We start from the raw sequence: 25,118 nt of genomic DNA, 5'->3' as shown, positions 1-25,118 counted from the left end.
CAAAATAAATATGCAGACTATTGAAACAAAACAAAACAAAGACAAGCGTTGATTTAAATATAATTCAAACAATCTCTCATATTCAGACTTATCACAGAGAAATTATGCTAATCTTTTGCAGTGAAGACAATTATTCTAAGTCTAGAATGAATTATTATGACATGCTTAAGTTGTCCGATAGGATTACTAAGTATTCTTAGACGGTTACTATGGCAATACTACTTAGCGTTAACTACAACCCTTGGTTTGTCATAGTTGTTGTAGCAATACCTCTCAGCGTGAACTATAGTCATTGTCTATCCTACTCTAGCGTCTATCTCTTTTTGTTGATTGAACTCTCTTTATCTCAAAAGTAGACAAGTTAGAACATCACCATCTCAGATCCATTCCATTGTTCACATAGATCTATCTTAATTCTCTCGAATCTAAGAATCACTATCTAGCCAAAAGGAGATCTCTCGATGCTCTTATATTGTCAAGTCATGTTTCACCAAGACCCTAGGAAATCTCTCGAAGATCTTAAAATGAACAAAACAATCATGAGTAAAATCATAATTCATTATTCATAAAGTAGAAAATAATTGTCTACGCAAAACAAAGATTAACACCAAGTAACACAGTCATGGTGTTATCAAAAAGTCATCCAAGTATCATCGTTTAATACAACCCAAATGCATAAAGAAATTAAGAACAACGGAAGAACGACTCCCAAAACCGAGGGCTCTGTGTGACAATTCTGATCTGTACCGCGCCTGTCTCTGTGATCAGCCTCTCTCGAGACCTGACCACCGCTCTACTAAAGTTTGGCTATAGAGGACACCAAGGAAGGTCGGTTTGTTGACGATGGGGAAGCACTGCAGTTGCTCGCTCACACTTTCAGTAAAGCTCTTCTCATTTCCTCTCCCTTTTTCTTTGGCGGCTATGGTTGGATATTTATAGAGAGGAATCTCCTAGGGTTTCACATAAGTGGAGATTCCTTAAATAATTGTTATTATTTTGGCCAGACTAAAAAGGAAAGGCGGCTGACGACTGTCAGAACTTTGAGGGCTTGCTTGCACGTGAAGGAGGTCATCCGACTGGCATGTGACATCGACAATTTTGTCGTATCCGCTGCAGACTTTCCAGATAAAACATGCGTTGGCGAGATAAATATGCTTCTCACGTTCTTCTCTGTTCCATTTTCCCTTCCAAATTACGTTGTCGCGACTGAAATGTTCTTTCTCTATAAATTTCCTGCACATACACAATCCACACAAGCCCATTCTCCTCAGCAGCATCAGTTAAACCAAATAAATCTTGCCAAAGCAAAACTTATCCACCACAAGCAAATATAACCTAAATGAAACTAAATGCAACTAAAATGTTGTGCATACTTCGTTTAGACTATAAATTGAGTCTTTTTATGTAGTTATCACGTATCGATACTCATTTTTAGTAGTATTAGTACTACCCCGAGTACTGGTGAAAAATTTTATTTAATTTTTTAAAATATTATGCGAGTATCGACATTCTCACCTTGGGTGTCGATACCATTTCCATGGGTATCAGTACCTACTTGAGAATCAATACTAAAATTGTTCATTAGAATCTGAAAAAATCCCGAGTATCGATATTAAACCCTTTAGTATCGATACTCCTTGAACAATATGGATACCTCAAGAATAGGTATCAATACTCCCACACAAAACCCTTTGATTTTAGCCTTTTTTAATAATCAATATTGGTACTGTTCATGCAATATATATATATACTCAAGTGTAACCTTTCCAAATCCCTCTTAAGATGTTCCCCAGACCCTAAAATGGTATTTAAATCTTTCTTAGGTTCAAAATATCATAAAAGGTCATTTATATATGCATGAACAACATCAAATTCTAATTCTCATGATATACACCCAAATGCACTCAAATGACTCATGCACTCAAATGACTCATACACTCAGACAAGTATCATACTACCAATGTTGATCAAAATATAGCAGATGAAGGTTAAAAGTGTGTTACCTTGCAACTAGGAACTGGAAAAACAAACTCAAGGTCACCCAAGATCCTCTTTCTTTCTTCCCTTCACCCTTGAGCTTTCACCCACTTCTCTCACTAGTAACAACAAATGATTGAGTCATTAAATCATCTAAAATACTTAGGAGAGGTAGAACCATGATTCTAAATATTTAAAATGAGTTAAAATCACCCTAAGATTGCAAAACCCAAAACCCTCACTAAACAGCTTCCATGGCTACCACAACTATTTGTGGAGATGAATAGCTCAAAAGAAAACTCTAGGAATATAGATTACTAACCTTACCAAATTTAAGCTAAGATCAATAGCCTAAAAAGCTTATAGCTTTGAACTCATAAGAAAATGAGAAGAAGAGATATGAAGAAGATGAAGAATGATGAATAAAAATAGGAGACTCTGTATGCTTATATCATCCATCTTAATAGGAATTCAACTTTCAAAATTGTTTAATGGTTAATTGTTGTTTTGGTCCCTCCTCTTCTATCCCTTATTTACAGGTACCCTTTTTAATCTAAAATAGGTTCAATCTAAGCCCAAATCACTTCATATTTGGATGATGACTTCTTACATGCCTATTGGGTTTATTTAACTCTATCTCAAGTTATCCAGAACTATGAATTGGGATGTTACAACTCTCCTCTCCAAAGAAGAAATTTCATCCTCAAAATTTACCTTAGCAGAACATATGCAAATATTGGAGTTTCATATTTTCCTCGGCCTCTCAAGTTGCCTCCTCAGTCCTATGGCTCCTCCATAATACCTTCAGTAATGGAATCTACTTGTTTCCCAATTCCTTGACCTCTCAACCTAAGATTTTTATTGGTTCGTATTCATAGGTCATATCTTAGCTTAATTCAATTTACTCTAATAGAATAATGTGTGACAAGTTTAAATGATATCTCTTAAGCATCGACACATGGAACACATTATGAATGTGCTCCAACTCTGGCAGTAACGCTAGTTTATAGGTTACGAGTCCAATGCTTTCAAGGATCTCCTAAGGTCCAATGAAGTGCAGAGTTAGCTTTCCCTTACACCTAAACTGAAGCACTCTATTCCAAGGTGACACCATGAGGAAAACCTTATCGTCCACATTAAACTCTATGTCCTTATGACTTATGTTTATTATGATATTTGCGATCAAAAGCTTTCTTCAAACAACCCTTGATACACGAACTTTCTATTCAGCTTCTAAGCATATCCTCCAAAATTTGAATCACACGTTCAGACTGGTCGTCAGTATGTGGGTAAAAGGTGGTACTGAAATGCAGTCGGGTACATAAGGCATCATGAACTGCTTTTCGAAACCTTGATGTGAAACATGGATATCGGTATGAGATAATCGATATCGGTACTCCATGAAATTTCACTATCTTCTGAATTTATAGTCTAACTATTCTCTCTATGGTGAAATCCATAAGCATCGGCAGAAAATGAGAAAACCTGGTTAAACTGTCAACCACTATCTAGATTACGTCATGTTTCCTTAGTGGCATTGGTACCCAGTTACAAAGTCCATGGTCACCTTATCCCATTTCCTTCCTGTCATCGGTAACCTAGACATGAACTCAGATATTTTATTTTGCATACTCGGCCACCAATACAACTAACAAAGGTCCTGATACATCTTGTGTCCTTCGTAATGGACTGAAAATGGACTATAACGCACCTCACTAAGGATCTTAGTATGTAACCATTCGTTCGATGGAATACACAAACAACCCCATAAATATAATACATCACCGATCCTCAGCTCAAACTTAGGCACTTTGCCTCAACAAGTTCATTCAAACCTAGCTACCAAGTGATTATCAGTCTTTTGAAGTTCCCTCAATTATTTAACTAACTTAAGCTCCACTTGCAACTCAACTAAAACTCCTTCATCCCTGGTTAGTCTCAAACACACTAACAAGCCTCGAAGATCTTAAATTGTATTTCATCTCAAAACTTCAGCCACTATAGTTGACTGGCTCAGGTGGTAATAAATAACACAGTCATAATCCTTAACCAATTCCACCCAATAACCCTACTTCATATTTAACTCCTTTTGAGTGAACCAAAACTTTTGAGTGAACACAGGTGGTAATAAATCACACTGTCATAATCCTTAAGCAATTCCACCCAACAAACGCTACTTCATATTTAACTCTTTTTGAGTGAGCCAATACTTTATGATCTAGTGGTCATTGAAGATGTAGAACTTACCTCTGAAGAGGTAGTGCCTCTGAATCTTTAAGGAAAACACTACAACTAAAAGCTCCAAGTCATGAGTAGGGTAGTTGCATCAAGCGGGTTAAGATGCCGAGACACATACGCAACCACTTGACCCTCTTACATCAACCCACAACCTAAATTATTCAGTAAATCATCGTTAAATATGGCATAATCATTACACAAGTTAGTTGAGTCAACAATAGGTCTTGAGTTAAAACCTCCTTAATTTTCTCATAGCTTTGCTTGCGTTTATTATTCCAAACAAACAATAATCCTTTTTTATGTAACTTAGTCATTGAAGCGGTAATCATAGAAAACCCTTTAATGAAATGACGATAGTATCTAACAAGCCCTAGAAAACTAAGTACCTCATACACATTTTGCGGTGGTTCACACTCGACCACTGCTTGAATCTTTTAAGGGTCAACTTGGATACCCTTGACAGCTACCACATGACCCAAAAACGATACCTCTGAAAGCGAAAACTCAGACTTCTTGAATTTAGCAATCATCTAACGCACTCTCGGGTTTTGAAGTACAACACGGATGTAACAGTCATGCTCTTCGTCTGAAAGTGAGTATACCAAAATGTCACTGATGAACACCATAAAAAATTGATTTAGATATAGGTGGAAGATTTTATTTATCAAGTCCATGAATGCAACTGGTGCATTGGATAGTCCGAAGGGCATTACTAGAAACTCATAATGACCATATTGCGTCCTAAAAGAAGTCTTTGCTATGTTATCTTCCTTAACTTTTAATTAGAAGTACCCCGATCTCAAGTCAATCTTGGAAAACACCATGGCTCCCTTAAGTTGGTAAAAAAGGTGTTCATTCTTGAAAGTTAATATTAGTTCTTCACAGTTAACTTATTCAATTGACGGTAGTTAATGCATAACCTTATTGACTCGTCTTTCTTCTTTACAAATAAAGTTAGTGCTCCCCATATTGAAATGATTAGAAGGATGAACCCTCGTTTTAGAAGTTCTTGAATTTGCACCTTAAGTTCCTTTAGCTTAGGCAGTGCCATGCGACAAGAAGCAATGGACACCAAAAAATGAACCTGACATAACCTCAATTCCAAACTGTAGTTCCCTATTGGGTGGTAATCTTGGTAACTCCTCCAGAAATACATCGATAACTCCCTCACTGTGCGAACCTCCTCTAGCACTAGACTCAGAACACGAGTGTCTACAACATGATCCAAGAATGCCTCACAACCCATGCTTATCAACTTGGCTAAAGAAACATATTCCATATATTGATCTCACGAGCTCAGTGCCACATAAATAACCCAACTATACTCTATGCGTTCAACAATAAGCATGCTACAAGTATGGTTATGAAATCATGAACACATCTACAAAACACCAAGGCAATCATCATGGTGTAAATCAATGTCACTATAGTATCATGGAACTCATACCCTTATTTTCTTGCCAAAGGCACCTCAAAAAGATATGAGTTAGCATCTTATAGTACCATAAGTTAGATCCATGTCACAAAGCGTTGGAAATTTATGTGAGTCCTTGTACCAAAATTCTATTTGATGTTTAAAAAAATTACACGAGTATTAATACTCTCACCTTTGCTATCGATACCCTTTCCCTAGGTATCGGTACTTACCAGGGTACCGATACCAAAATAGCTCACTAAAATCTAACTAAACCCTCGAGTAGCGATACTAGACCACTTAGTATCAATACTCCTTGAATAATATTGATGCCTCAATAACAGGTATCGATACTACCACAAAAAACCCTCTAAATTTAGCCCTTTTTAACGATCAATATCAATATTGTACATATAATATCAATACCCTTAACTAGTAACACTTTGTCTATCTCGTGTAACAATTCCTAAATCCCATTCAAGACATTCCCAAGACCCCAAACATTTTTTAAGGTTTATATAGGTTAAAAAGATCATAAAAGCTAATTTCTTTGTGCATGAATACCATCAAATACATATTTTAATGATATGAACCCAAATTCACCCAAATGGCTCTTACACTCATACAAGTATTAATACTACACATGTTGATCTATAGGTAGTAGAGGAGGGTTAAATGTGTGTTACCTTATAACTAGGTGTTGGGAGAACAACCTTAATCTCACCCAATAACCTCATTCTCTTTGCCCCTCACCCTTGAGCTTTCACCCACTTCTGTCACTACTAACAACAAATGAATTAGTCATTACCTCATCTAAAAGACCTATGAGAATTAGAAACATAGTTTTAAACATTAAAAATGACCTAGAATCAACCCAAGATACCAAAACCATTTGTTGAGATGGAGAGCTCAAAAGAAAGCTCTAGGAATGGAAAATACTTTTCTTACCTTACAAAATTTAAGCTAAGATCAATGGCCTAAAAAGATTCAATCTCTTAACTCGCAAAAAGAGGAGAAGAATATATAGGAAGAAGATAAAGAAGGATGAAAAAAAAGGAAACCTTGGACATATACATCATCCACATTAATGGTAATTCATCTATCAAAATAGTTTAGGAGTTATTGCTATGTTGGTCCCTCCTTATTTATCCTCAATTCAAAGGTACCATTTTTAATCCAAGCTCAAATAACTTTATATTTGGATAAGGGCTTCTTACATGCCTATTGGGTTTATTTAACTCTCTCTCAGTTAGCTCAAAATATGAGCTCAGCAACCACAGAGTTATAGGTAACATATATCTCTCTTTGTTAACATTACTCTCATAATGATCGATGTTGTTAGAAAATAGCATGCAATCTCAGTAATTTCTATCTCTAAAAATAACCCAAGATTAAGCATACATAATATATATTTTTCTCTAAAAATAACGTTCAAAAGTTTTAACAACAAACATATCGATACTACTATACTATGGTACCGATACCCCCTTCTGGTATCGATACCAAAATTATATTTGATGTTGTTTGGTATCGATACCCTTACCATGGTATCGATACTACCTCGTCAATATTGATACTGATTGAATCAATATGGATAATTCTCATCTAATTCATCACATTGTTGCCTATAGTATCGGTACTATTCTATTAGTACCGATACTCATGCATATATTTTCCAGTTTTCAACCCCAGAAATACCCAAATTTGGCCAATTTTCCTCACGTTTACCCCTAACAATACTATATAACTCTTCTCTACTTAACCATACTAACTTTCCTTCATTTAGATACTTAAAACATCTAGTATCCATCAATAGCATTTGATTTTAAGAATCACACCAAAATTTCTAACTTGTTTTTACACTCATCAAATGTTTCTAATCTTTCATTTACCTCTTTGACAAGTCAAATACTAATAATCATCAATAAACACCAATATACTAACATATAATTATAAAACTCATTTTCAAAAATTTCTTTTATTTTCCTTATTTCATTGTTTTAATCTCATCTAAACCTTTCATAAGCTTCAATAATATACAAGGCTTCAATAACCAACCAAAAATGAAGGAATAAACTAGTAAATTGAAAACTTACCTTTGAGCTACGGGGATAGAGGAAGAAAAGAAAAAAGGTTGTATAACCTAATTCCCTTTTCCTCTTTTCTTTAATACTAATTTAAAATACATTTTAAATTCTCTTCCATTTAAAGGACCTAAATGCCCTCTTAGTAATCTAATGTCATAATTTTGTCTAAACCATTAATCCTAATCATTCTCATCTTTTATCATTTAATCGAATAAATCCTCCTATTTTTAAATCTTTTCAATAAAATATTTAATTCAATATTTGGGGCATTACAATTCTCTTCCTAATAAAATTCGTCATCGAATTTAAAGAAGTACTTGAAGCAAAGAGATGTGGAAACTTCTTTTTCATATCCTCCTCTCTTTCCCAGGTAGCCTCTTCAACCTTATGTTTTTGCCAAAGAACTTTAACCAAGGGAATCCTCTTGTTATGAAATTCCTTGGTTTCATTAGCTAAGATCCCCACTGGTTCCTCCTCATAAGATAAATCTGGTCGGATCTATATTTCTTCATGCGTGATAATATGAGATGGGTCTGATCTATACTTTCTAAGCATGGACACATGAAAAACATTGTGGATCTTGTATATATCTGGAGACAAAGCTAACTGATAAACCACGGGTCCAACCCTTTTTAATATCTCATATGGTCCAATAAATCTCGTACTCAGTTTTCCCTTTCACCCAAAATGTAATACCTTCTTCCAAGGCGATACTTTTAAAAATACTTTGTCTCACACTTGATATTCTATTTCTTTCCTTTTCAAATCTGCATAGGACTTCTGGCGATCTGAGGCTATCTTTAGATTACTCTATATACTTTTCACTTTATCCTCCATATCCTTCATCAAATCCGGCCTGACCAGGTCTCCATCTCTCAGTTCAAACCAATTTAATGGTGTTCTACATTTTCTCCCATACAGAGCTTCATACGGGGCCATCTTAATACTTTATTGATAATTATTATTTTAAGTAAATTTGGCTAACGGTAAATACTTATCCCATGATCCCTAAATTCAATCACATATTCCCTCAATATATCTTCTAATATCTGAATAGTTTGTTCTGATTGCCCAACTGTATGCGGATGAAACAATGTATTGAAGTTTAATCGAGTACCCAATTACTTGTGTAAAGACTTCCAGAATCTTTAAGTAAACATTGGGTCTCGCTAGAACACTATCGAAGTCGGTACTCCATACAGTCTCCCTATTTCTTTTATATACAACTAGGCAAACTTATTCATCGAGTAATCTACTCGAACCGAGATAAAATGATTTTTTTTGGTCAATCTGTCCACTATTACCCATATCGAGTCCTTTTTACCTGGTGATAACGGTAGCCCCGAAACAAAATCCATTCTGACTCGCTCTCACATCCACTCATGAATGGATATTGGCTGCAGTAACCCGGATGGCACTTGATGTTCAGATTTCACTTGCTGGCATGTCAAACATTTGGCAACAAAGTCTATTACAGATCTTTTCATGCTAGACCACTAATAAGACTCTTCAAGTCTTGATAAATCTTAATCCTGCCTGGGTGCATGGTCAAAGGGATATAATGGTCTTCGCTAAAATATCACTCCTCAAATCATCATCATCGGGAATACAAAGTCTTCCCCGATAATATAAGCATTCATCACCCCTTATTTCAAAATCTTTGATCTCTTCTTTTTCAATCTGCGCCAATCTCATCAAATATTTCTTTACTCACACTTGCATCTCTTTTACACCATCCAACCGTATTGGTTTTAACTTTAATTCGACAATAAAAGAACCATCTTTATTCAAAGACATATGTACTCCTTTCCCGGATAATAGTCGATAATCAAATCATAATCTTTCATAAGCTCAATCCATCTTCTCTACCTTAAGTTTAGTTCTTTTTGAGTCAACAGATACTTTAGACTTTTATGATCTGTGTAAACATGACAACGCTCACCGTACAAATAATGGCACTAGATTTTTAAAGCCAAAACCATGGCAGCCAATTCTAAATCGTGAGTCGGGTAATTTTGCTCGTGACTCTTCAATTGCATGGAGGCATAAGCCACAACCTTCCCTTCTTACATCTGCACACATCCTAACCTATGATGGGATGCATCACTATAAATGACATGTTCTTTACCGACTCAGGTTGTAGGAGCACTAGAGCCTCAGTTACAATTCTCTTTAGCATTTCAAAACTTTCTTGGCATTTTTCTGTCCAAACAAAAGGCACTTCTTTTCGCAACAGCTTAGTTAGCGGTAGATCTAACATTGAAAAGTTCTTCACGAATCTCCTATAATAACCAACAAGTCCCATGAAACATCGAACTTCTCTAATATTCTTTGGGGATTGCCAATCTACTATGGCTTGAATCTTCTTGGGATCCACTCTAATGCATTCTTCTGACACTATATGACCAAGAAAAGAATTCTCAGATAACCAAAATTTGTATTTGGACAATTTAGCATACAACTTATCAAAAAGTATCTGAATGACCACTCAAAGATGAGCATCATGATCATCCTTTGACTTGGAATGAACCAGGATATCATCTATAAACACTTCCATGAATTGATCCAAATATGGTTTGAATACTCAGTTCATTAAATCCATAAATATTGCAGGAGCATTTGTCAAACCAAATGGCGTTACCACAAATTCATAATGTATGTACCGAGTCCGAAAAGCCGTCTTGGAGATATCCTCATTTTCAATCTTTAACTGATGGTACCCCGACCTCATATCTATCTTTAAGAACACTAATGTGTCTTTCAATTGATCAAACAAGTCATCAATCCTCGGAAGAGGACATTTGTTCTTTATTGTTACTTTATTCAACTGATGATAATCAATACATAACCTCATAGACCAGTCCATCTTTTTCTCAAACAGTAAAGGTGCACCCCAAAGAGAACCACTGGGTCTAATAAATCCCTTATCGAGTAGTTCTTTCAACTGAGCCTTTAATTCCCTCAACTCCATTGGAGCCATTCGATACGGAGCCATTAAAACATGTTCGGTTTCTGGATAAACCTCAATTCTAAATTCAACCTCACGATCTGGAGGTAAACCCGGTAACTCTTCAGGAAAAACTCCTGAAGAATCATAGGAATGGGACTGCTTAGTTTTCTGTGAAGCTATAGAAAAATCAATTCTGTCAGTGAATTGAGAACCTGAGCCCTTGCCCCTTTTTGCATAATGTGTAGATGAAGACGTCCCAATCCTTTTTCCCGTTTGCATACTCTGTTCCTCAGCTAGAGTCTCCTCTTTAGCTCTTTCAATCGCCTTCGCTCTATTTATCACTTCTTGCAGACTAGACAAATTTAATGCTAACATCACCTCTTTTAGCTTTGGCCTTAGACCCTCAATGAACCAATCTCGACAAGCTTTATCATTAGGAACAACTTCTGTAGCATAACGACTGAGCTTATTATATTCGGCCTCATATTCATGCACCACTCGATCCCCTTGTTTCAAGCTAAGGAACTCCAATAACATCAATCTCATAAACTGCTCCCTGATATACTTGTTCTTGAACTCCTCTTGGAAGAACTGCCAGTTCACTTCCTCAGGCGACACATACATCATCGTGTTTATCCACCATACCCGAGTGGAACCTCAGAGTAATGATATCGCTCTGCCCAACTTTTCATGATCTGAATACTAAAAACTTTCCAACATTTCCTTAACATAGTTCAACCATAAATCCACATCTATCGGACCTTTACTTTATTCTCCTCTAAACTCAGCAGCTCCCAAACTTCTTAACTCCTTTGGGATTAACATTCGCGGTACTGGAGGAGCAGGGGGAGGCAGAGGAGGTTGGAATCGTGCCAGGATAGCATCTAGAGCTTGTATAAAAGCTCTAAACTTCAGAACAGGCATACCCTGAGGTGCCTGTGAACTAGCATTGTCAGACGGAATCGGATGTTCACTATTCTCTTTATAGCTTCCACTACCTGATTCGTCTCTACTCTCTCGACTAGCCGCTCTTCTTGAATTCGTAGAATCCGACATCTATCATAACATTCATAAAATAGTAATTAAGTTAGTAAGGAGAGACATCTTTCATATTCTTTCTATACCCTATCAGTAACCTTGACATCTTAGTGGAATGTAAACTCTTTTTACATAAAAATTTACACTTAATTTGGTCGAAAATTGGCTAAACTTGTACCTCTGATACCAATAAATGTAACACCCATCTCCCGTATACCTTTATGTATACGAGATACATATGTCACATCACTTTTAAAATTGTTTCCCATTGGAAAATCTGTACAATTTTTTTCATTTTATAAACCATTATAATAATTTACTTATAATAAAAACATGCATTAAACTTACACATACAATAAAAAGAGATGCTTCATATTTCACTGTTTTACAGTATTTTAATTCAAAAGCTTTTCAAAATGTTTTTATTAAACCTATTACATGCCAACTAAAATATATCAAAAGCAGACAGGTATGTCATACTGTTACTGATGAGGCAACTCTGACTTGATATTTGATGATCTCCTTACTCAGCTGGTATTGCACCTACGCGTGAAATAAACACACGTTAAGTATTACTTAGTGAGGCATACGTAATCATAAATAAAATTCTAAACACAAGCTCTTTTATTACACTTTACATTTCAAGGGATCTTTCAATTCAATAAGTATTCTATAATTTGCATCGCTAATGCTAATATCATCATTTATAAATCATTACTAAAATCTGTGTGGTTTGCATACCCATTATCAATATAAAAATCTATTTCCTTATTATGAATTTCTTATGTTTATACTCATATATTTCCCATACAAAAATTTATAAGTATGCATTTCTTAACATTTTAGCACACAAAGTACCCAATACAGAAATTTATACACTTAGTATAAATTTCTTAATATTTTAGCACACAAAGTTCCCAATAAGGAAATTCATACACTTAGTATGAATTTCTTAACATTTTAGCACACAAAGTGACCAATACTAAAATTCATACACTTAGTATGAATTTCTTAACATTTTAGCGCACAAAGTGCCCAATATGGAAATTCATACACTTAGTATGAATTTCTTAACATTTTAGCACACAAAGTGCCCTATAAGGAAATTCATACACGTAAAATGAATTTCTTAACACTTTAGCACACAAAGTGCCCAATACGGAAATTCATACACTTAGTATGAATTTCTTAACATTTTAGCACACAAAGTGCCCAATACGGAAATTCATACATTTAGTATGAATTTCTTAACATTTTAGCACACAAAGTGCCCAATACGGAAATTCATACACTTAGTATCAATTTCTTAACATTTTAGCACACAAAGTACCCAATGCGGAAATTCAAACACTTAGTATGAATTTCTTAACATTTTAGCACACAAAGTGCCCAATACGAAAATTCATACAGTTAGTATGAATTTCTTAACATTTTAGCACACAAAGTTCCCAATACGAAAATTCATACTAAGAGTATGAATTTCTTAACATTTTATCACACAAAGTATCGAATAAGGAAATTTATACACTTAGTATGAATTTCATAACATTTTAGCACACAAAGTGCCCAATACGGAAATTGATACACTTAGTATGAATTTCATAACATTTTAGCACACGAAGTGCCCAATACGGAAATTGATACACTTAGCATGAATTTCTTAACATTTTTGCACACTCAGTGCCATTTGGTAATAACCATTCATACATTAATAATTTCTACATTATTACTATTGTAGTATGTACATACATAATTAAATGTACTCACCTGGCTTGCCTTGCTTAGATATCCAAAATGGAAAGATGGTTACTCCGGAACTTGCCATTTTTCTTTTGCTTTACTCGACTCGGGAGCTTGATTTTGATATACTATATATTCATTAAATACACGTATAATATCAATTGTTACTATATTTCCAAACAATTATACTTAAACATTAATTATAATTACTTATTATTAACCTTTCTACAACAATAACAGCATATCTTAAAATTTTTTTCTCTTAAGTATCGATACCCTTACCACGGTATCGATACTACTATACTATGGTACCGATACCCCCTTCCAGTATCGATACAAAAATTAGTTTCGATGTTGTCTGGTATCGATACCCTTACCATGGTATCGATACTACCTCGTCGATATCGATATTGATTCAATCATTATCGATACTTTTCATCTAATTCAGCCCATTTTTTGCCTATAATATCGGTAATGTTCTATTAGTACCGATACCCAAGCCCAGATTTTCCAGTTTTTAACCCCAGACATACCTAAATTTGGCCAAGTTTCCTCACATTTACCCCTAACAATACTATGTAACTCTTTTCTACTTAACCATACTAACTTTCCTTCGTTTAGATACTTAAAACATCTAGTATCCCTCAATAGCATTTGATTCTAAGAATCACACCAAAATTTCTAACTTGTTTTTACACTCATCCAATGCTTCTAATCTTTCATTTACCTCTTTGACAAGTCAAAACTACTAGTAATCATCAATAAATACCAATGTACTAACATATGATTATAAAACCCATTTTCTAAAATCCCATTTATTTCCCTTATCTCATTGTTTTAATCTCATCTAAACCTTCCTTAAGCTTCCATAATATACAAGGCCTCAATAACCAACCAAAAATGAATGAATAAACTAGTAAATTGAAAACTTACCTTTGAGCTATAGAGGAGCTTTGTTATGGGGGGAAAGAGGAAGAAAAGAAAGAAAGCTTTGTGTAACCTAATTTCCTTTTCCCCTTTTCTTTAATACCAATTTAAAATACATTTTAAATTCCTTTTCATTTAAAGGACCAAAATGCCCTCTTAATAATCCATTGTCACAATTTAGTCTAAACCATTAATCCTATTCATTCTCATATTTTATCATTTAATTGAATAAATCCCCCTATTTTTAAATCTTTTCAATAAAGTCCTTAATTCAATATTTGGGGCATTACATGATTGATAAGGTCTCTTGAAGTATAATCCTTAAACATCGAATAATTATATCTCCAATATAAATTTAATAGACATTTTATTGTGGAGAGAAATTCCTCCAGTACGTTAATAGGAATCACAATGCTTGATAAATTAATTGGTATCTTTAAAAAATGTTGGACAATAATAGCCATATCGAAAAAAATATCTATAAAGTTTATTCCTAAAAAATGACCACCATACGGAGCATTATGATAGTGATGCAATATACTTTGTTGCTCACATTCAGGGAGACATAATCTCACAATTTGGTTATTCCATTACTTGAAAACATATTGCTCATCCTAATGATATACTTTAACATCTCACAAAAAAAATCCCTTCCTTGGCGATTAATATTTGGTGGAAGCAATCCACTCACTAAGCAGTTTACAAAATCGACGTACCATGGCAATGTTTCAATAGCAAGAAGCCTCTCATCTGGGAAATAATCAATAATCAAGAGTATGATTCCATCTTCACTACCCGATTCTAAACTAGACAATTGGTCAACCACTTGATTTTTTGAGTCTTTCTCATCTCTATTATCAATGTAAAATTCTTGCAACAACACCCAATATACTAATATTGTCTTGGTGTCTTTATTCGTAAATAAATACTTCAAAGTTGAGTGATCTATGTAGACTATCACCTTTGTTCTAACGAGATAAGATCTGAATTTGGCAAAGGTGAACACAACAACAAGTAATTCTTTCTCAATTGTTGTGTAGTTCATTTAAGCATCATTCAAGGTTCTACTAACATAGTGTATAACATGGAATATTTTATTCTTCCATTACCCCAACACTGTTTGAACAACTTGATCACTCGTATCATATATTAACTTAAAAGGAAAATTTAATCAGGTACAACAAAAATAGAAGCATTCATCATCTTCAAATTGATTGTCTCGAATGAGTCAAGGGATTCATCATCAAAGATGAATTCCGTGTTTTTCTCTAAAAATAATCAAAGTGGTCTAGAAATCTTTGAGAAATCTTTGATGAAACATCTATAAAAACCAACATGCCTTGGAAAAATCCATATGCCTTTGTCACTGATAGGATGAGGTAAATTTTCAATGACTTCCACTTTGGCTTTATCAACCTCAATGTCTCAATGAGAAATACGATCCCCCAAAAAAATGCCTTCAGTCACCATAAAGTGGCATTTTTCTCAATTGAACACATGATTGGTCTCCTCACATTACTTCAAAACTGTAGCTATGTTGTCAAGGAATTGATCAATGCTTTTTTCGAAAATAGACAAATTATCTATGAATACTTTAAGGAAGTCTTTCACCATGTTAGAAAATATAGCTATCATACATCGTTGAAACGTTGTTGGAGCATTGCACATAACAAAAGGCACTCGTCTAAAAGTAAACGTACCATAAGGACAAGTAAATGTAGTCTTCTCTTGGTCTTCAGGTGAAATTTCTATCTGATTGTAACCATTATACCCATCAAGGAAACAATATAATGTTCTACAACATTAGATCAAATAACGACATTGCAAAATGATCCTACCATATGTCTTTGTTTATCTTCCTATAATCCATAAAAATATGAGATAACTTCATAAAAACACTATATTTTAGGTCTTTTTACTTAAGTTATTAATTGTCTAAAAGCCATTGACATAGGATTTAAGTTGCACATAGTTGCAATTAGGATATTGTTGCATGTGGTGGATAAGTTTTTATCGTGGCAAGGTTTATTTGATTAAATTAATGCTAGTAATGAGAAGGGTTATGAGTGGACTGTGATGATGCAAGTGATAGGAAATGACCAAGGAAAAATTTCATTGCCGAGACAAATTATGTGTCAGGGCCAAAGGAACTGAAGACGATGACGGTGAGGAATACCTTCTACCGAGGAGAGTTTTATCTCGCAAGTCTGACACAGTACGAGACAACATTACTGACGTCACGTGACCAACTATCCAAGGCACCTCACGTGATCCCCTACCCCTGTTAAGGATTTGGGACCACTGCCAGCTGCCATTTTATTCACACAATGGTTGTGACTTCAAGGGTAGTGGTGGAAATTTCAAGGGCATTAAACCCTAGAAATTCCCACTATAAATATAACATTATATCCTCTATAAAGGAGAGATATATACCCTAAAAGAAAGTCTTTGGAGAAATGAGGCTACAACACTTCTTTTCCATCGTTCCCATTCTCGTCTTTCTTTGGTGCCCTCTATAGCCAGGCTTTATCGGAGCAGCGTCTAGGCCCTCGAGAGAGGCTATCTTGCTATAACAGTCATGGTGGTGGTCTGATGTTATGGCAGAGCTCTGTTCTGGGAGTTTTTCTTCCTCTTGCTCTTTATTTCTTATATTTTAAGGGCTTGTACTTAATGAATATTTTTGGGATGATGTTAGCAACACCATAAACTATTTTATTTAGTGCTGGAAATGGTTGGATGATATTTTATTTTTTGGTTAATGAATAATTAAGTATGTTTTCGTTCATTTCTTTTTCTTTTCTATTTGAATCTTTTACCTTGACAAGGTAAATTCTCTTGAAAGATTGTCTGGTGCCTTGGCAAAATGTTCCTAGTCTTTGCAAGAGCTTTCAAAAGATAGTTTTTTTTCTAGGAGTTGATACCAATATCGAAAGAGTTAGGTTAGATCTACATGAACGAGGGAACTAATCTGAGATGGTTAGGTTCTAATCCATCTTAGAAATAAGAGGAAGATTTCATGTGACTAACAATGATAAATGCTTAAGTAGATAGGCTAGCACTATTGTTTACACTGAAGGGTATTGTCGTAGCAACAGTTTGACAAACCAAGGTCTACAATTCACGATGAGTAGTATTGTCGTACCAAACTATGTTATAGATACTCTTGGAACACTTTAGTAAATCCTATTAGGTAACATAGTCTTAGCATACTAGATCATCCTAAACATAGATTAATTTCTCACCGTAGCAAATCCAAACCAAATGATCCGTTAGAATTCGGATTGTGTGAGATTTTCAATCTATATTCATAACTCAAACATTTTTAGCCTTATCAACTTTTATTTGTTTACTATTGCATATTTTTCTTGCCACGAAAAACCTTTTCTACCACTTCACTTCACACTTTTCTTGCCTCGTCATACTTTTTCCATATGTTCATACCATTTGATGCTACTTATTTTTCTTTTGTGAATTCCATTAGAAAAGAAACTTAGGATTAGTTAGTGACACCTAGTTCTAGTTGTAGCAATCTTTAAAGATATCCCCCAATCCCTGTGGAAATGATAATACACTTACTACTATATTACTTGCATCAATTGTATATACTTGCATAGATTTGTTTGCCATAACATACATATTTACACGCGATCAAGTTTTTGGCACCATTGTTGGGGATTGGAAATTGGAGGAATTTTCATATGTTTTGCCAAAGCAAATTTTATTTTCTTGTCATAATTTTTTTATTTGTTTGTTTTCTTAATTTCTTTTGTAGGTTTTTGTCGTTGCATGACCAGAAGATCTGCTGACGAACCATTAAGTCTTATCGAACTTGATATAAAACAATTGTTTAGACAAAGGCGACGTGCTCAGGTGCCAGAGGCAATATGAATCAATTGCCATATCAAGTTGATAACAAATCGAGGTTTAAAAAAATCCCTTGGTCTCAAAAAATAATGTTCCCAAAAATGTTATAAAACCACGAGTGATATGATATCACTCTACTCCTATTATCATGATCTTAATCTTACAATCATGGCACCATAAATTCAGGTAGCCCACTTTGAACTCAAATCGGTGATGTTCAACATGCTAAATTCTATTGGTTAATTATGTGGCTCTCCTAATGAAGATGCTAGGTAGCATGTATGTGTTTTCCTTGAAGTGTACGACTCATTTAGGTAACGAGGTGTGCACAAAGACATGCTAAAGTTAAAATTGTTCCCCTACTCTTTGCTCAACTGGGCGAGAGCTTGGCTTAGTGGAGTCTCATCCGGCTCAGTGGGTACACATAGACTAACATGAATATCCAGCTTCATAACGATATCACAAAATTTTTTGCCGAGGAGATGAAGAGTTATACATGAGTGTTGGGAAATAGAAAAGTTTACTTCGCATGTTCACCAACCACGGTTTCCACGATTGGACTCAAATTGTAATGTTCTACAATAGAGCCAACGCACCCACTTGCATGATATTGGATACCTTCTCGAATGATACTCTACTTGAAAAATCACCTAATGAAGCCTTTGATATCATTGATAGGATAGCCAACAACGATTATCGATTCTCATATATAAGGCTTGGAAATGGAAGGAAAGTGTTTGGGGCATTTGAGCTCGATGCCAAGGATTCAATGTCTGCCCAACTTTCTGCCATAACAAATATGTTGAAAATTTATAGTGTTCGAACGAGGTGAAAGAAGTCAATGTAACTAGCTCATGATGCATTTTTTGTTACGAAAACCATCATGAGAATGAATGTCCATAAAATCAAGAGTCTATAAATTTCATGGGTAATTTCCCTAGAGCAACAGCAACCTCTATTCTAATACCTACAATCTTGGATGGCGATAGCATCCAAATTTTTCATTGGGTAATCAAGGGACTAACAACAACGATGCAGACAACCTTAACATGCCAAAGTAAAATATTCTTGAACCTCAAAACTTTCAGTATCGACAGATAACCTGGAAAAATATTAACAAGGGTTCAGCATCTTCTTCAAATTCTAAAAATTTTAACTCCCTTAAAGCTTCACTGCAAGAATTCATGACCTCAACAAAGGCTCTGTTGCATGAACACTCTTCAACAATCAATATCTAAGGCACTTTATTGAAAGCCAAGCAAATTTATTGCAAAGTCATAGCTCATCTTTGAGAGCGTTGGAGAACCAAGTGGGCCAAATTGCCACAACATTACATTATCGGCCGCAAGGAAGTCTCTCTAGTGATATTGAGGCCACTAAGCCTCGTGGAAAGGAGAAATTTAGTGCGATTACATTGAGGAGTAGCACCCATATTAATCTGGAAGATAAGTTTGGGGGAAGAAGTAAGAAACTTCTCGCCACGACATTACACATGAATAGTCTAAAGGTCAAACTGAAATTGTTTAACAATAAGATTTGTCTAAGAAGAAGGATAATGAAGAGGGTTCAACAAGTCATCCTACTGATGGAAGAGAATTTATTATCACAGTAAAAGTTTCACCCCCACCTTTAGCAAATAAAGTCAAGCCTCCTCCACCTTTCCCTCAACTGTTAAAGAAGCATAACGATGAGATCTAGTTTAAAAATTTTGTTAATGTCCTTGATAAGTTTTATATCAACATTCCACTATTTGAGGCCATTGAGCTGATGTTTTTCTAATTTGAAGGATATTGTAACGAAGGAGAGAAATGTGGGAAAACTAGAAACTGTTGCCCCGACAAAAGAATATTTTTTGTAGTGAGTAAACTTCCACCAAAGCAAAGAGATATGGGCAGCTTAGTTATACCATGTTCCATCGGTGACAACTATGTTGGGAGATCCCTATGTGACATGGGATCAAGCGTAAATCTGATGCCCAATTCCATATTTTTAAGCTTGTAATGGGTAATGCTCGATCAACTACTTTGATTTTGCAATCAACTTATTAATCACAAGTTCATCTCGAGGGAAGAATTGAAGATGTTATCGTAAAATTGGACAAGTTTTTCTTTCCAACAAGCTTCCTTATTCTAGACTGCAAGGTCGAAGACAATGCACCTATTATTCTTAGGCATCTTTTCTTAGCCACATAGTGCATCCAAATAGATTATGAGAAGAGAGAGTTCATGTTGAGGGTGGTTGATTAAAGCGTCACAATCACTGTCTTCAACACTATTAAATATATTGATGATTATGAATAATGCCATTGTACTGAAGACATAGATTCAATGGAGGAAGCCAAGGCTGAAATTTCTGGGCAGGGAAAATTTTTACATTTATAAGAGTATGATACTCAAGTCCAAGATAACATTTTCCAGATGGAGGAGTGTGAAATTTTTAGCCATTGCGATATTTTACAGCCGGAGGAACATAACAATTTTTGCCAAAACAATTTTTTTCATAATGAGGCAAACAACAAAATTTGTCAAGGTATATTTTTCACGATTGAACAAAATGAAACACTTACTAAAGATGAATTAAATGTGGAGTATAGGACTATTCATTAGAGGTGGAACAGTCTAGCTTACTACAAGCTAGACCAGGTATGAGATTCAAACCCATTGACTTCAATGAATTTATTCCTCAAAAACCTTCACTAAAGCATACATCTAAATTAGAATTTAAACCTTTTCAATCATATTTGAAATATGCTTATCTAGGTAGTGATGATATTTTTCCAGTTATAATTCCTGCTAGTCTAACCTCCGAGCAATAGTGTAGTTTGTTGAATATTTTGTCATAGCATAAAAAAAGCTATTGGGTGGATTATAGCACACTTGAAATGAATCATCCCTACCATATGCATGCACAAGATCAAGTTAGATGATTGCCACAGTAATTTTATGGAACCCCAATAGAGACTTAACCCAATAATGAAGAAAGTGGTAATGAAAGAAATCATCAGTTGGCTTTTGTTAGGGTGATTTATCCTATATCCAGTAGCTCTTGGGTCAACCCAGTTCAATGCATGCAAAAAAAAGAGGTGTAACCGTGATAAAGAATAAGAATTATAACCTATTGATAATAAGAAACGTCATGGGGTGGAGGATTTGTATGGACTATCAGAAGCTAAACAAAGCAATTAAGAAGGACCATTTTCCCCTCTCTTTCAACAATCAAATGGTTGATCATTTGGCGGGCAAGACATTTTATTATTTCCTTGACGGATATTCTGGGTATAATTAGATCGCAATAGCACCATAAGATCATGAGAAAACCACTTTCACGTGCCCCTAGGACACTTATGCCTTTAGGAGGATGTCGGTCAATTTATGCAATGCCCCAGTAACTTTTCAAAGGTGTATGATAGCCATTTTTCAGACATGGTGGAGGATTTCTTGGAAATATTCATGTATAATATTTCGATCTCAAGCGATAACTTTGACTGATGCCTCAACAACTTATCTAAAGTACTGAAGCGATACGAGGAGGCTAACCCTGTATTAAACTAGGAGAAATTTCACTTTATGGTGACAGAAGGAATTTTGTTGGGTCACAAAATTTCTCGTCGCGGCATCGAGGTTGATAAGGCCAAGGTGGAAATGATTGAGAACCTACCTCCACCCACCAATGTGAAGGGCATAAGGAATTTCCTAAGGCATGCAGGGTTCTATAGGCATTTCATCAATGATTTTTTAAAGATTTCAAAGCCTTTATGTCTTTTGCTTCAGCAAAATCAACTATTCATGTTCAACGATGAATGCCACATCACTTTCATAGATCTGAAGAAAAAACTTGCCTTGACACCAATTTTTATTCCACCTGACTGGGAAGCCCCTTTCTAGCTCATGTGCGATGCAAGTGACTATGCAGTAGGGGCAGTGCTGGGAGAAAGACAATGTAAACGTTTCCATGTCATTTATTATGTTAGTCGTACCCTTAATGATGCACAACTTAACTACACCACTGAAAAGGAATTACTTGTTGTGGTATTCACTATTGATAAGTTTAGGGCATATCTTATAGGCACTAAGGTCATTGTACACACTGATCACTCAGCCATTAAATACTTAGTGAATAAAAAGAATGCTAAGCCTATGCTTATTAGATGGATACTCTAGTTGCAAGAATTTGATTTAGAGGTGAAGGATAGGAAGAGTACCGAGAACAAAGTAGTAGATTACTTGTCTAGGCTAGAGAACAAAAAAAATTGTTTTGACATGAAAGAAAGTCAGGAGGAATTCCCTGACGATAAAATATTATTTTCCATGGTAGTGTTGTGGTATGCTGGCATAGTTAATTTTCTTGTTAGTGGTATTTTGCCTCCATATTTATCTTGCCACAGCCGAAAAAAGTTTAGACATGATGCGCACCATTATTTTTGGAATAAAACATTTTATTGGCCCATCTTGTTCAAGGATGCACAAGACTTCTATAAGTCATGTGATCATTGCCAAAGCACTGGGAATATATCGAAGAGAAATGAGATGCCATGGAAAAATATTTTAAAAGTAGAACTCTTCGATGTTTGGCAGATCAATTTTACGGGACCATTCGCATCGTCTTTTGGAGATATGTACATACTCTTGCTTTTGGACTACGTATCTAAATGGGTTGAGGCCATGAAAACACCTAGAAATGACTCCAAGATCATGCTAAAGTTCTTACACAAAAATATATTCACACGTTTTGGAGTACCGAGAGCAATTATCAGTGATGAGGGCACCCACTTTGACAACAAATTAATGGCCAAGGCACTGCAAAGATATGAGGTGCACCATAAAATTACCACATCATAAAACCCCCAGACAAATGGGAAAGCTAAGGTCTCCAATTGTGAGATCAAGCAATCACTCGAGAAGGTGGCCAACCCAAGATGAAAATATTGGTCGCCAAAGCTAGATGAGGAACTGTGGGCTTATTGCACAGCATTTAAAACACCATTAGGTATGTCTCCATTCAAGTTAGTCTATAGAAAGGCATGTCACTTGCATATGGAACTAGAACACAAGGCACTTTGGGTCATCAAGAAACTTAACATGGATGCACATATTGCTGGGGAAATAAGATTGTTGAAGCTAAAAGATATGGAAGAATTTAAAGATCAAGCGTATGAGAATGTCTGTGTCTACAACGAAAAGAAAAAATTTGGCACGACATAAAAATTTTGTCACGGTAATTGTTTCTTGGCCAACAAGTACTGCTCTACAACTCAAGGCTCAAGTTGTTTCCAGACAAACTGAAGTCAATATTGTCAGGACTTTTCTTAGTGCATCAAGTGCATAGCCACGTCGCGATAAAAATCAAGAACTTGGATAATGGTACAACTTTTAAAGTGAATGGAGAAAGGCTGAAGTCATATAACAGAGCACCCATCATGTGTGACAAGTCGACATTACTGCTCCATGACGACTAGGAGTTTACCCCTACACTCTGAACAATTTTTGCCTCGGCAACAATATTTTGCATTATATACATAAATAATTTTCCTTTCTTTTAATTTGCACGAGTTATTTTATATTTATTTTATTCCCTAACATTGTCTCTTCAACTAATTTTTTACACGTGACAACTAATTTTATTCCATAACTTTGTCTCCTACCCTTCCATGATGACATCTTGCCAAAACCTGCACCAAAAGGCAGACATACATTCTTTGCCTTGTCGCAAAATGTTCAGTCTGACTTTTCGATCGCTATCTCCCCACTTTCCACACACTTCACTCTAGTTATGATTAAGGTAGTTACTTGGACTGAATTAAGGATACCCAATGATGAAAGAATTTTTTTTTCCTTAGCGAAAATTATTGTACATGACTGTTGAGGATGATAGAGCCAACCTTAGAACTGGATTCTTGGTGACTCTTTTAACATAATTACTTGGTTTATATGCTTAAGGTACTTAGAAATTTTCTAGGTTAGAACTTTTACATGCCATGGCATAAAATGATTGAAAATATTATGTTGAACTCCTTAGTGCTATAAATTATGTTAAGTTATAAATAAATGTCTCGTCATAACTGTAAAGGGGCACTCCTCTATGCATCGGCATTACCTGGAAACCTTACTTGATTAAATGGTAGCCTTGGCACATGAGTGAATGAAAATAGTCACAGGATGACTTACATGACTAGCTCGAGAATGGAAGGTATGCTCTTTTTCACCTAAAGTGTAGGATGGTAGGTGTGATGGGCTGACTCTCCTCATAACGGTGTTAAAAAATTAAAAAATTGATTAATTTTTTTGAAATTAAATGTAAAAATGTGACGATGTACTTAATGAATAATTTTATGCATTGGCAAACCAAAAGAACTTACTTAGGAGTTTTATAAATTCATTAAGCATATACTAGATACAATCACGCACACACATTGACAAATGATCTTGACCTAGGAAAAGGTATTTGACTTCTCGGTTAGTCTAGCATGTTGAGGCCAAACTTGTTGCTGAGAGCTGAAATTTTAAACCACTTAACTGTCGTAATTTATACTTTTCATTGACACTTTATTTTTCTATTTCTCATTATCCATTGCTTAATGACAAGTAATAGCTTAAATTTTGGGGGTATGATAACTCCATAAAAATGATAATATTTTAGGTCTTTTTACTTAAGATATTTATTGTCTAAAAGCCATTGACATAGCATTTAAGTTCCATATAGTTGCATTTAGGACATTACTGCATGTGTTGCATAAGCTTTTGTCGAGGCAAAGTTTATTTAATTAAACTGATACTGCTGATGAGAAGGGTTGTGTTCGCTATGATGATGCATGAAATAGGAAATGACCAAGGAAGAATTTATTTACCGAGATAAATTCTATGTCAGGGCTTTAAGAACTGAAGAT

Source organism: Hibiscus syriacus, unplaced genomic scaffold (assembly GCF_006381635.1).
Source record: "Hibiscus syriacus cultivar Baekdansim isolate YM2019G1 unplaced genomic scaffold, ASM638163v2 tig00017446_pilon, whole genome shotgun sequence".
Taxonomy (NCBI): domain Eukaryota; kingdom Viridiplantae; phylum Streptophyta; class Magnoliopsida; order Malvales; family Malvaceae; genus Hibiscus; species Hibiscus syriacus.
The sequence above is the reverse complement of the archived record's forward strand: the minus strand, read 5'-3'. Positions refer to the sequence as shown.